Raw genomic sequence first — 15,421 nt, 5'->3', positions numbered from 1 at the left:
TTCGATTGCCATCAAGTTGTGACCTTCTCCAACAGTACGATGGATGATGCTATCTTCGATATTTAGTCCATCTGTTCCAAAAACCCCAATAGCAGGAGCGAAGCCATCATGGAAAGCACATCCCATGATGTAGGATTCAACAGCCACCTGTAAAATGTAGTTGAAATCATGGTTTTAGTGGCCTACAGCAGTGTATAACAGTTCTGAATGATGGGTGTAGAAAAGCCTCCATCAGGTCTAAGAATCCGTGTTAGTTCTCACATTTCCCAGGTTCAAAAATGCCAGAGAGTAGCGCGGGTCTGACGGGTCGTTCCATCCCTCCTGTCCTGTGCGGTAGAACTCAACGTCTCTGATCCGAGCATTTCCTGTGAAACACATCATCATAATATTTACAGGTAAGCTTAAGTCTGTACACATACGATTTTGTCACATATTTGTCATTTTTTTTGTTTTCACTCATTGTCAGATGGCCATCTTATAGGTCAATAAAAGGTTTGGACGACAAAAAATCTTCCTTTTTAGTGTATTTAGTGTATTGGGGTATTTTTTCACCTCTGTAATGATATCCTCTTTGAATGAAGGTTCCCACCAGCACTCTTGCTCCATAAGACTGTGTTTTCATTTCTGGATATTCCTGTCCAATGATCTTGATGTTTCTGGTCAGAAGACCCACATTTCCAGCAAGCTGATAGCTTCTAGAAGATCCTGTCACATTGTACCTTTGTCCTATATGACGGCAATGTATCAGAGAATGCATTTAAAATCTTAATTCAAAACTTTGTAAAAATATTTGCAAAATGATCTCAAGCATTCAATGTTTTTTTCAGGAGTGCCTAAACATAAGACTAAGTTGAATTACTTTGAGCAAATGAACTCAGTTTCATTAACTGTGTTCCGGCAGTATGTCCTAATGCCTTTTTGAGTAGTCTACTTAAACAGAACAAACTACACATTCAGTGACAAGTTAGTCTTGTTTTTGCAAAAACTTTTAGGAGCGCGTGGAGTGTCCAGAATGTGTCATGTGGAAAATGGACGCTTAAACTGTCACACCAAAACAAGATCCTCTAAGATCTTAGCGCACAGTAACAGCTCAAGAATACAAAATATTGCAAAGAGTACAACAAAGAGATTGTAAAACAAGAGAGAAATATGTAAGTACTGTCTTGGATAATTCTGATGTGCTTCAAAAACACCTTTTACAATAAACAGATGATATACAGCCGCTGAAAAAATTAAGAGACCATTCCAAATTGTATTATAAATCATAATTTCTAGATGTACTGTTGTGACAAGCAGTGCAGGACGAGGGCTGTGAGGGAACGGCGCCACTCGCGTCAGCTGCGCGTTGCATTGGTCTCGCATCTCTCACGGAGGAGCTCCTGAAGCATGAAAGGAGGAGCGACAGCAATGAAGGACGAGAGAGGACCAGGTCGGGGTTTTATTATGTTTGTGTGGCTGGCAGTCGACCGTGAGGGAGCTGTCGGCACTTTACTTTTGTTTTGTTGTTTGTTTATTTAATTAAAAGTTGGATATATGTTTGCGGGTTTCCGGCCCCTTCTTCCCATTTATTTCGAACTTTGTTACAACTATGTTGTGGATATTCCAGTCCAGCAAAGTCAAATCTCAGGAGTGACAAAGTCATCCAACAGAAAAGTGACTAACTGAACAATTGAGGTGATCTTTTTTTTTCTTCCTAAAAATAACTTTTCTTAAATAAATGTAAGAATATTACTGATGTATTGCTTAAAAGTGAATATTAACTTGTTTTCTTTGCGATATTTGAGGTCTGAAAAAACTACAGAGCATCTTTCAGTTATTTCCACCTGTTTCTCCAGTTTTCATGTTCAGCAAAACATGCAAATAGGAACAATATACAATTTGAAATTTGGCAAAAAATATTATTAGTAGATTACAGAATGAAACAAAAATGACCATTTTACCTAAACACCATAGGTACCATAGTACATATCTAAATAAAAGACGGTCTCTGAATTGGTCTCTTGATTTGTTCTGTGGCTATATTTTGAATGGCTTTGCAAGTGTGGGTCACAAACAAAAAAGTCTCTATTGGGTCCTGGTCTGCAAAAGTTTCAGTGCTATGTACTAACCAATGTGTGTGTATGTTACAGGCCTGTCCAGAATCAGTGTGCGACCATCATCTGAAACTGCAGTTATGGTGCGTATTTCTGTTTGCCATGGGTCATAACTGGTAGTCGACAGAAGGATCTTATGCCCAACCTGAAGGTAAAAAGAAGCATGACAAAGGGTGCATTTTGCAAACAAAGAGGAGAACAAGTTTAAAGTAAAACAAATGTGGAGAGCACATTGATATAAGCTCCAATGAAAATCTGATAGCTTTACCAGTTGTTCATGGCAATGACATGAATAACATTTTTTTCATGATTTTATCGGTGATTAAATCACACTTAAATGTCAAATCGACAGCCCTAGTCAATGTATGGTTCTCTTAGGTTCTCTTAAGTCATGTGTTAAGAGCTTATGACCTTCCAGTCAACAGCTTCCTCCAGAAAGAGAGTGTTGTTTCCTGCCTCGACTGTTCTAGCCAGTTTAGTGTGATACACATTGTGTGGCATGCCAAACAGATCAAGAGATCCAAATACACCTGGAAAATAGCAATGTTTCCATACAAATAGTATTAATAATAATATAAATGTTGATGTTAAAATTTAAATTACAGATTTTTTCTATGCAGACCCTTTAAGAATAACATGCTCAAAGTGATTACATGTCCAAGAAACTGTGTTATCTTTATAGTGCCCTTACCCAATACTTTGGATCCTTGGTTTATTCCAGGCAACTCCCAATCAGGAGTGAGATGGTTTCCTTTCAGTATAATCTGTAGTTCACCTCTGAAGGGCTGATCAGACCATCCAACCCTCAGATATCCACCCTGGATTACAAGTCAAATTAGTGCCTTGATTTATTTTCCAGTAAAAATATAAAAAATCCTTAACACGATGCACCAAAAAAGCAACAGTGCCTTAGTCGATATATTCACAAGTCTTCAATATCGACTTAATATTTTTAAATATTGTATAGTGTATTTTATCAAACTATACTTTTTTTCTTAAAGATGCAATACATAAATTTTGCCTCTCTTTATGTTCTCTGTGATCACAACATCAGAGTGGAACTGTCATTGTACATCTGAAGAAATACATAATGCATATCCATATATAATGTCAATTTTGCAACTTTCTAAGCGGTGAAAACGTTCATGTTTTAAAATAAATCACTTACTGTTAGATATTTCCAAGATGATAGTTTAGGACTTTCCAAATCAAACATTGTCATCTATGACAAGTATTCATTTTAAACTGTTGTAAGAACAAGCTAAATACACTACGTCACCCACAGCACACACCTGACATACTAGTAGCCAATCCTCTTTCTCTGTGTGGACATGACCACACAAATACGAAAGAAAAATTTGAAATACCATACCTCAAATTATAAATTCATATTTTAAGTGTACTGTTGTGAATCGGGGTGAAAGTAAGGACACTGTTTTACACACTGTTTTTTTCAAACAATCCAAACCAATTAATCAAACCTTATCATTTTTGTTCATTTTTATCAAAAAAGTTATGGATTGCAGTTTTAATGTTTTACCTTTATTCGCACGATTAAAGTATAATGTAAAAAAATGAAGTAGGATGTCTCGATTCTTACCTGAATGGAGATGTAAGTAACATTCAGAACAACGTTGTTATATCGGGAACCCCCGATGTTTGAGGTGCCATTGTTTTCGTCTGGAATCTCCAGAACTCCAAATATTGTCAGCTTGTTCAGGGAAGGAATTGCAATATCTACAATCACACATTTCCCTATAAAAACAAAGCGAGGCATGTTTACGTTTACATTCATGGCCATTTCATGATTAAATGTGTTTAGCCCCAACATATGTTTTTAATGTTTGTATCTTATGTTATGGCCGGCTGTCAATCATGACGTACCAGCCGGCATTTTACTTCCGTGGTTTAGTTTGTTTATTTTTATTAAAGCTTTATTTGATTTTCTGCCGGTGCCCGCCTCCTTCCTTCCTTTTATCGAACCTTATTACAACAACCTTAGCAACTCAATACATTGTTTTATAGTCGTTGTGGCATTAGGTTGCTTACCTGATGGAATGACCACATCAGAGCCTGCTTTTGGTACAGCAAAGTTGTTTTCGGGACTTGACAGCCAAAATAACTCATTTGACCAGAGACTGCATCCACTTTATATTTAATAAAAGAATAAAATATAAATAAAATAAATAAAAGAAGATATAGTTATAAATATTATCACTTTATTTGTTCTAAGTTCTGAGCATGTGTGTGTCTGTAACGTACTTATCAGTGTTGGGGTTGGGGGTGGGCAAAGGGCCCTGAGGTTCTGATGTAACAGATCCACCATTTGGATCAGGTGGAACAATTGGACCAGATGGACCAGTTGGACCAGTTGGAGAAGTTGGACGGGGTGGAGGTTGTGTTGGTTGGATACACTTTGGATAGTAACACTGATATGAGAAAAAGTTTATATATCTGTCTAAAAGCGACCGGTCCACACTGTTTCTTCTCCTCCGGCTAGCTACATGGTCTCTTCCAGACACTGTGATCAAAATTGAACAAACATTTAAGTCACAACTCTAATGAATTATTTATTTGAACAGTCTAGCATCTGATTTCATATGACTTTAAATACAAAAGGAACATAAGCAAATGTTTTCATGAAGTGATGAGTAGCTTTACCCAGGTAGTAGACGCTGTTTGTGAGGTCGTTGAAGTACCAGTCGCCATTTACATTCACAGAAGGGTCCAGGGGCTCAGAGGAACCTTTTCTGGAATCTATAATGTGGAACGCATCTGGTGCTTGAGTAAAGTTGTGACTCATAATAATGTAATCCTCTTGCTGTAAGGGAGGAAATGAGGGACAAAATGGAAGTAGCGACATGATTAAACAAAAAACTCACTCACATGGAACAGTAAAAAAGAAGATGGTTTCAGACACAGCATTTGTGTTTGCCATTGTCTTGCCGGTTGCTGTTCATGTTTATGGGCTGTTAAGAGCTGTGCTTTATTCTATGCTTCAGGATTATTCATGATTGGAATATTTAAACACCTCTGATCAGCATATAGATTCATGTTTTGTGCAGCATGTAAAACACAATATACTTTTATTGCGTAACTTTTGGTAACTGTTCAAAGTTTATATTCCATAGCAAAGTACCAGCATGTTGGGGATTGAAAATGAGTAAATCATTTTTATTTTGTGAATATTTTTTCAAAGAATGTACAACAAGTAATATTTTGATTTGTGTTCACACTTCACCTTAAAGCCATAGATCGCTCCATTATAAGATAGGCTGCTGATTTGAGAACCACGCTCAAACTCCCAGTTATAGGTCTGGCCTGAAGGCACCAATGCCACCCAGCCATCTGCATAGTTAAGCATGCATGACCCTAAAGGGAGATTACAGAGCCATCAATAGAAAGTAAATGCATAAAGTGAGAATTGTACTCGAAAGTCAATTGTTTCAACCTACCAAATGAGTTGGTGAGAATAACACTGTTATCTCTAAATGAATACGGTCCAGGATTGTGGAAGAACAAGCGATGGAAATTAGTTGTGTTGTCACATACAGCTCCAGGGACGCCAACACTCCAATCTGCTACTTGAGAGCAGTGACTTGGATCGAGCAGGTTACTCATCGGCACCACCTTGGAGTTCATGTTACCTTTAAAAAAAAAAAATGTATATTGTTAAGTGTTGTTTATCTTATGACGATTACCATAACTATATTTGCGTCCATACCAGCGGACGATAATGATAACATTGTTTATTTTCAGCTCGCGCTACAGTGTTTACAGTAACTAAAATGAATGAAGACTAAGTGCTGCTGTTGCTTTACGTTTCCAATGCTGTAATACTTTTCTTGAAAATCTGACAAGAATGGCTGGATGCTCTTAATGGAAGCTAAAGGTGTGCTTGTGGCCAGAATGTAAAGCATACAGTATGTATTGGCAGCTGGATCAGAATTGTAATATATCAGTTTAATATCAATAAATATTATACTCCACCTAAACACTGCTTCCTGACTACTTACATCATTAATTCGGATAAATAATCAGCGTCTCAATCAGATCAATAAGCAAATAACATTCAGAGATCCGCCAAAGACCATTTGACAGTATGTCATACGTTCTTCAGCTGGAAAAAAAAATTCTGAAAGCGATACCAATGATATCGTTCACTGTATCTTTATCATTATAGTTTGTGAGCTGAACCCTGCTATTCTCTTAAATAAACTTTTTCTAAAACTTTACATAGTGTGAACGACCCTTTACTAGATTTTCTGTCTGGACTATTTTTTCAAATTAAGTACTGCAAATAATTTTTCTTTTTAATGTATAAGTTACTCTTAACTGTTCTCTAGCTTCTTTACTGTCCTGTATCTTTTTTAGTGTGGCAAAACCAAAGTTAAATCCGATATCCCTAATAATATCTAAATTCTTTCAAAATACACCAACTGGTACACATTTTGGAGGCCTCGCTAAATCAAACACATCTGTTTCAACTACTTAGCCTATAAGTGCTGGTGTCAGAACTAAAACAGATTGTGAGATGCAGCACACAATCAACTTGTGTAATGTTGTAATATATTCTTGTCCAAAATATTATCTAAATGTTCAGTACCTGTCAGGGATCCATCAATATCTATGAGCGCCACCTCGTGCTCCCATCTGAATCTGGCCTTGTTGGGTGACTGATAGTATTGGATCCACTGAATCTGGCGCTCCAGCCTCCACAGCCGTACGTGCAGGTTTCAGTGATCTCTGCCATCCCGACAGCTGCACACGATGACTTGTTGAAGCTCATGAATTTGGTGTTGATGACACTCATACCATCATCCAGGGGCAGAACAATCCCATGGGTGGTGCAGTAATCATTTCCAAGCTCAGACACATGACCCACAATAGTGCTGTTTACCACAGCTGCACCACCTTCCAGGCCCCATCCACTGACATGCTCCGAAAGATCCTCTTGGCCTCAACTCCTGCTTTCTCATTATTGACCATGAGGAACTCACTGAACTGCACAGCACCAACATTCACCCACTCAGCTCCTTTCTCATTGTTCCAGGACGTCAGGCGACGGAAGACGACTGGTTTTGGTGTTGAGTAGTAGCAGAGACCATTCTGAGTTGGGAAATACTCTTGAAAAATCCACAATCCAAACCAGCCTTGAGAATGCACCGTATTGTTGAAGAACTGCCCAAGTGATACTTTCTTTTGACAGAAGGTATCATAGGATTGAATGTCAGGATCCTTCATGTTGTACCAGAAACCGAAGTGAGTCCCACCGGCTGCGGTGTTATGTCTAATGGTGTTGTTAGGATTTGTTACCCAGAATGCAGCTGGAGTCACATCATCATTTTGCAAACTTGTGCTCTGTCTTACAAATACTGCCAGATTATACTGCAAGATGTTTCCTGTCTCATTACCATTTGTCATAAAGAAGGCTGCACCCTTAATGTCGTAGATGACGTTGTTCTCCACCAGCAGGTTGTGGGTCCTGTGGATAGTAACAGCACGGTTGTAAGATTTATGGATGGCACAGCCACGCATGTACGACTTGTTCCCAACATCCCCCATTAGTTGCCAGTTAATTGGGTAGCGCCCCAGACGGAACGCCTGTCCAGCATGAAACATCTAAAAGAAAGAGGAATACTCTTATAATATATTTAAAATATGTTTTTGTATTAAGAAATCTTAAAGTTCTCAAAGAAGTTTTGAAACTCAAGTTAGTAATTCAGATTTTTTTACAGCTAAACATTCCTCAAAACTGTTACCTCAACATATTCAATTCTTCCAATTGCCAGGTTTTGGTTTGGTTGTGGTGGATGGAACATGATGCAGCCACCAAACTCATCACTTCCTTCTTCCTCTCCAAACCTCCCCTGGAAGCAAGTCTGCACTGCAAATTCCCCTGTAAGAAAAGATGAATATACAGTAAATACAATTAATGTAATTCATTATTTGGGCAAAGTAATATTTAAATGGGCATATCGAACAAAAAAATACTAAGGAGTATTCATCAACTTGTATGTAACCCAATATAAACAGCAACCAGACCTGTGTTAAATCCGTCAGGGCAAGCTGGAATCTGATCATTCCACTCCTGGTTGTTGGATCCACGGATAACAATGTTTCTGGTAAGAAGTCCCACCTCTGCTCTTGGTTGAAAAACAGTCCCATCAGGCAGATTGACGGACAAACCCAGATGAGTGTAGGTGAGGGGTTCGGTCAGATTGAGGGTCCTGCCGTCATCTGAAACTGAGGCAATTCTCCTCAACTCATTCTCTCTTTGGCTGTGCCTGTGGTTTCATAAACAAAGATTTTATTTTGTTTTTTATACTAAATCATATAATGTGCCCTGATAATTATAAAAAAACATAATTACATCAAAGGTGGAAAAAATTGGTAATTCTAAAGAGCTCAGTGAATTCATGCATGGATGCCCCCTTTGATACTAGTCTGTTCAGGATGTGTAACCCCTGGAGATATTCCAGGACTATACCAAGCCTTGTGGAAGGGGTGGTTCTTTTTCTCAAAAGTGGACCTTTTTGTCGCCCCCCCATTTATTATTTAATTATGAGGTTCAAATAGGCCTACTTGTATGTCCTGACTCCACTGTTTATGTGAATGCCCCACTCTCCATACAAATGTTAGTGGCTAGTGGTTGTCCAAAATGACTAACTGGTCCTACTCAACCCGAGCAGGTCTGAAACCAGCATCTGTCCAGTATGGAAGATAAGCAACCCTTGAATTCGGGGAGTCAGGTGTACTTGCACACATGGGCGTTAATCTAATTTAACAGTAGGGAGGACATTAAACATAAAATTTCTCAATTTTTGAAGGGGACACAAATAGTACAGTCAAAATTGTACTTACTACGACACAAAGCAACAAAATGCATTATGGTTCATACGTTTATCATCCAGACTTGCAGTCATATTATAACTGAATTGGACTATCACTGTTATACAAGTGAACACCTATTTAATCTTTTTTTTCTATCTGTTGTCAAGACAGGAAATTAGTATAAAAACACAATACCCACGATATTACATGTTAACAATGAGTCACTTTTTAAACACTTAAACATATTTTATCCTGACAAGGTCACCATACATCTACATTAAAGAGTGGTGGTTATTTTCCCATGTAGTGCACTGCCTTCGTCAACAAACTGCGTAAATAGATGTACTATGTTCATCTTCGTGTACCCAAACAAACAGTCAGTAACAGTGATAGATGCTTAAATTCTGTGTTGTACTCCTTGATGAATCTGAGTTTCAGTTAACTGAACGTTTAGCTTATCCGCACATACTGCACAAAATAAAAGCTCAGAAATAGGTCAGAAATTCACTTAATATATAGTGGCAAAGACATTAAATTGTCATCTGTATGTTCACGGCTGTGTGTGACATGGCACCTGAATGGCAGGATCGGTGGCTGATTGTGGCCGTTAATGAACTGCCAACTATGAACTGAGCCGCATACCTTAATTATGTGTAGCGTTCTAACTGTAGGTGATATGAACGGGGAAACAGCCAAACCACTGTGAGGCGGGGGAAGGGGAACTCAAATGTTTCTAAACTTAAAACACGTTTTTTGCGTTCATATTTTTTTGTAATTACACAATTAAGTTTAGTTATACATAAATATATTCATCACTATAGACAGTGCGAGTGTTAATGATTAAGGGTTAGGCCCATGCTTGCATAGCTCTCAATGGTCAGTCACTTTGGTTTAAATACAAGACACACATTTCAAACGAGACATACAAGCAGTTTTGTTTTACCATTTGTAGATACATATGATATACAGCACATATCTAAATTATAAGTTATATTAAACTGAAGCTGTACAATTGTTTTTTAGTTTTAAAAGGTAATTATCAGGGAAAAATGTACCAAGGTATGTCATGAGCCAGTCAGAATAAAGTATTTCAACTCCCAAGTTCCTACAATGAAATAAATTTTGTTCCAGCTTTGTCAGTGAATTCATACTGTACCTGTTCCCTGTGGAAGCAATGACAATTTCATCTCCAGCCTTCCAGGTGACGGCATCCATCAGTGTCAGAGTGCTGCAGCCATTCTGTGCAGTCTGGGAAAGACGAGTCCACGTTACAGGTACTGGGATTCCTGAAGAAACACAATTATAGTAAAACCTTAATCAAAGCATGTAGCTACAGGTAACTGATTATTACACATTATGGTGTCTTTATCAACAAAATAACCTGTGGAAAATAAACACATATCCATTAGGAATGCACTATAGATTATCGCCATATCGGTATCGGTCGATAAATTTAAATGTTATCGGTATCGGCAAATAATTAAATTTAGGCCAATATATTATAGAGGGAAAATTATTAATCATTTCCTCTGGTTGAACCACATCAGCTGGATGCTGCTCACAGGTAAAATCCAAATACTGTACAGTCTTTCTGTCATGATCATTCACTTACTGTTATGAGCCAAACATTGTTGATGTAGTATGTAGATATTTATGAATGTGTAAATTACAGAAACATAGGGCATATTGTTTGAAACAGACAGTTGCCTGAATGCTTTTTTTCTTGAGACCTGTTAGACTTGTACAAGAAGAACATCTTTAATTTGTTTAGTAACTAAACATTGTACAAGAAAAGTTTAAAAGAAGACTTAAAGTGGGCTTGGAACATGATTTTCAGGAGAAAAAAAATTCAGTCTCAGTTATGTTATATCGGCCCATATATATCGGTTATCGGCTTCCAATGTCCAATAATTATCGGGTATCGTTATCTGCCAAAGGTCACTTATCTGTGCATCCCTAATATCCATGCTAGAGAGAGTGGAAACAGTGGAAAAGCATTATTAATTTCACAATGATTGTCTATATGATATGGCCTTATTCGGTTACTGTTAAAGATGATTATTTTAACATAATTTTTATATATAATATTTATGTAGAATTATTTTATGTGCAAACAGCTAATAGCAAAACAATTACTGCCTAAGTTCATGCTGTCTTCAAACAAGTGTGACAAATTGTACTAAATACCTAAAACATTTTGAAACTCCGTTTCAGTCTGAGGAGTCTGAAGCACAAAAAATTTAAGTGGTTCCTCCCCTGAAAAGAATGCTGAGTGTAAAAACGTAAAATGTAATTATATTAGTAGCTTCAGTGGTGAAGTTACCAATGCTGCAGTCGGACTAGACTTTGAGCATTCGAAATTTGTTTGGATGGTGCCATTTTTAACATTTCTATACCGAGAGGTCACATTTTGTGATGTTTTGATCTTCTATTGGTCTCACGCACTCACGTTATGCGAAATATATTCGAACCGGCTTGCGTTTCTCTATGAATCGAAGTCAATGGAACAAAAAGTCAATTGTGACCGCAGAATAAAGGCCATTGCACATTGAGTCAGAAATTGGTGTCAGAAATTTCCGCATGTTAGAAAAGACCTCATGTGTCAATCACATTTACATTTTCATCTGTCATATAAAAATTCGGACTGGGTTAGATTTCCTGCGTTTTTTCGCATCCCTAGCGAGCATTTTGAGAGGAGTTTTGGCAATTCAGAGACACTGTACAAGTGAGCGCCAAATACGAATAAACACATACGCAATTTGGACTCTATGTGCAATAGTGGGTTTTGACGGGTAAAAGTGAGTAGGTCCACATACAATGTTTCCGACGCCCATGATTTAAGGGAGTTGTAATACTTAATATATAATTTGTTCTTAAAGAACTATATTAAATAAAAAAAGTTTGAAATGCATGCATCAGGTGAATATTCTTCATAGTGTTATTACACCTGTTAAATCCTGTATTGTAAAAACATACCATGCAGATCCAGTACCCCCTCTCTGACACCGAGGGTCTTGGCACCATAGACAGGAAGTTCTTTAGACCGCAGGTGTCCATGAAGCGTGATGATGGCTTTATGCTGGAAGGGCTGCTGCTCTGTGCCGATCTGTAAAGCTCCACCATCTGTGATCAGAATGTTCTCCGCCTGCAGTTCAATATCTGCCTCATCAAAAATCAGCCGCCCGCCTTAGAGGAGAAATACCATTGGTTAATATGTATTGATGAGCTGGCCTAGGATTATTTGACTTATTTGACCTAAGGGAAGGACTACAGTGAAACTTTTAACTTGTATGATTAATGATCAAAATAGAATTCAGATTTAAATAGGTTGTATTTGTCTAATTGAACATACCTTTGATAAGGAGCATCTTTAGGACAGGGGTGCTGGTGTCTAACAGGATGGTCTGACCAGCAGTAATTACAGCAAATGTGCCCTCTCAGGAGGAGAGAGACCACCCCACGTATAGGGAGATGACCACACATCAATGTAGAAGAAATCAGCACGATCCTGAAAAACAGCAGGCAGACCTTCACCATGCTAATGATTAGTCTTAAACGTTGTTATTTTATCAAAAAACTAAACAACTAAAGAAAATGTTTGGTAGCTTGTGCTGTATGTTTGTATAGGGTTTGTTTCATGAAGGACACGTTTCAGCTTCATAGGATTTGGCTGAACTTAGTTTGTAGTTATTTTTTATTTTAGATGGCCCAATTTCTGATCAAATATATCTTGGTGTTACCATTCTGGCGATTCCTCTGTTTCCTATCAGGACTCGCACTTTAGTTTCCTTGGAGTTTGGTTGATCGTTGGTCACACATATAATCTGTGTCTCGTTGGCTCTCTGGACATCACAGACAGACCCCGCAATGGTCACATTAACTTGATCGGTGTGTGTGCTACATATGACATAAAGAAAGGAAAGTTTATTACTGACACACATATACAACGTCACATTATATTCATTTTAATTTACTTTTAAAAACAAAATGCATTTTTAAAATCAAACAATGGATAATATTAAACGCACACTGAAATGTCTTTAACAAATATTACAAATAACTGCATTTACATTATATAACTAACATGCACAAAATTATTAATGTTTTCTGCAAAATAAGTTATTGCATACTAATAGATCATTTTAGAGAATGGTTTATTGTAACTTATGTTGCCTTACAGTAACTTATCAAATGCTTTTTGAAAATTTCAAACAGCACGCAGCGTTTCATTATGTTAGCTATAGTTGCAAAAAACACGTTCTGTACAATCGGCGATTCACATTTTGTGCCTATTAAGTGCGCAAGTTCGTTTTTTTATGTAGACATGCGCAAATTATTCTAGGCCCGTCAGAACCGATGCAAATATTTCGACTTTTCGGTATATGTTGTGCGCACATTGGGGATTATGTGATGGTGGATTCACATGGTACGCGGTGGATTTGCCGTGCGGCAGCCGCCTTTAAGCCGATGTGGCTGCCGTTGCCGTTCACAAAAAGATCAAATATATGTATCTTCAACTGCACATGCCACAAAGAGCCGTCCCCATGGAAGTTGCAGGATTTTGGAAGCACCGCGTGCGCACATCCTCCGCTAAACCAACGAAACATCCCGCGTTTTGCCACTTAGTGGATGTTTCCCATTGTAAATTAACTAGACAATCGCGCGACTGGCTGCCGCTTATCGTGTGAATCAACGGCAACAAGAGATCGGGTTTTGACACTAAATCTGAATGGCCGCTTATGCTGGGTTCACACCAAACTCGAACAATCGCTAACTGCTAACTGACTAAATGTAAAATGTTCATGAAAAGCCGAACTGTAAACACAACCGACTCTTCACATGTGATGCTGGAGATCACCTGGACTGTCAGGTCCTGATATCACTGGAGCTCAGTAAAGCTTGTTCACATGAACAGACTCACTGTGCCCCTCTGTGTTTTGCCTGTTGTTTTCATTATTATGATTCAATACCATATATAAACTTTTTGTACTATCAGGAGCTTCTGAGTTAGACTATAACTGTTATGCATATAATAATTCTACAATTACAATGTTTAGATGATTGGTAAATCTGACCCTAAATTTGAATTTCTTGCAATGACCCTTGCAATGTTATTTTTTATTGTTTTATAATATTTTAAATGCTTGTCAACTTCAATAAAACCGGTTCTAATCATTTATAAAGTGCAGTTTTTTTCCATTTCCTGAAAAACAACTAATTTCGCCATACATGGATTTGGAAGAACAGGACATTAACAATATTTGTATTGTTTGTAGTACAAGAAAATCTGCATTGTCACCTGAACCCTGAGCCTGTAATAGTGAGTCTGGTTCCTCCAGCTGTTCCTCCCCTCCGTGGTGTGACATCAGTGATCACAGGAGTTAAAGATGATCTGTATGTGTAGCCCGCTGTGATGTTGACGGTATCATTTCCATTAGTCACTAAAACCATGCAGACCTGCTCTGTTTCATTCCCTGAAATTTAAAAGGTGCCTCTGTTTTGATATTCTGGTGCATTGACTTGATAAGGTTAGTTAAGAAGCAACACATTCTTATATGCAATGTTTGATCATACTGCATACCATTGTTGTACGGGACCTCACAGTACAGTTGGTTAGATGTGGATGTCTTCAGGTCCACGTTACATTCTCTGTCACAGATGAGAATTCTGGTAGAGTTTGGATCAAATCCAGAGCCTCGAAGGGCAACAACAGCTCCTCCAGCAAAGCTTCCTAAAACAATAAATAACAAATGGTCATAAGAACTCTAGTGTCTAGTGGTCATAAGAACATAAGAACTTAGTCATAAGAACTCTAGTGTCTTGTTATGCTTGTGCAAATGATATGAAGGAGGTAGGTTTCTGTTTTTATTTCTTGAAATTAGATATAAATTAGATTTGACACTTTTTTGTTCCTTTTCTGAACAAAGGCTTGTAAGGGATTTTTACCTTCGTTTGGTGTGACCCCTGTCAGCAGCAGCTCATAGCTGAAGACGGACTGAGATAAGGCATGACCTTTGACCTGATGATATAACAAAACCGGAAACGTTCCTCCTGCGTGTTTTCCAACAGTGCACATCAGCTGTGTTTCTGTGATGGATGTCACATTACAACCCACAGCATCAATGTTCACTGAGACGAGCGCTGCGTCTGTGCCAAAGCCTGAACCAGAGATTGTGATCTGTGTTCCAACAGGACCTGAGATGAATACACGTCAGCAACAATGTTATGATTATTAGATGCGAATCCCAGCTAAAGTCCCTTTTTCTGATTTACTCTTTTCAATATAAAACTATCTTACATAATGTAAAGAACATTCTGTGTAATGGCACCATTTAAATCAATAGAGCTGGCTATTAAACATCATGTATTTCAAGAACTCTATAAATATGTAATAGATTGTTCTCCACCAGAGAACTGCCACAGCAGTTGTGATTGCAACTCTTTACCACTAAGTGACAGTATTTCCATACACTTTTCAGTTATTGGAGGGTTGT

General features: G+C 38.0%; 1 pseudogene; it reads right to left on the bottom strand.

The window, feature by feature from the left end:
- LOC130415707 (fibrocystin-L-like) overlaps positions 1-15,421 on the bottom strand; it is a 44,283-nt pseudogene that overhangs the window by 8,222 nt on the left and 20,640 nt on the right.

This window comes from Triplophysa dalaica, chromosome 25 (genome assembly GCF_015846415.1).
Source record: "Triplophysa dalaica isolate WHDGS20190420 chromosome 25, ASM1584641v1, whole genome shotgun sequence".
NCBI lineage: Eukaryota > Metazoa > Chordata > Actinopteri > Cypriniformes > Nemacheilidae > Triplophysa > Triplophysa dalaica.
Note: the sequence above shows the minus strand (reverse complement) of the source record. Positions and strands in the feature narration are given on the sequence as shown.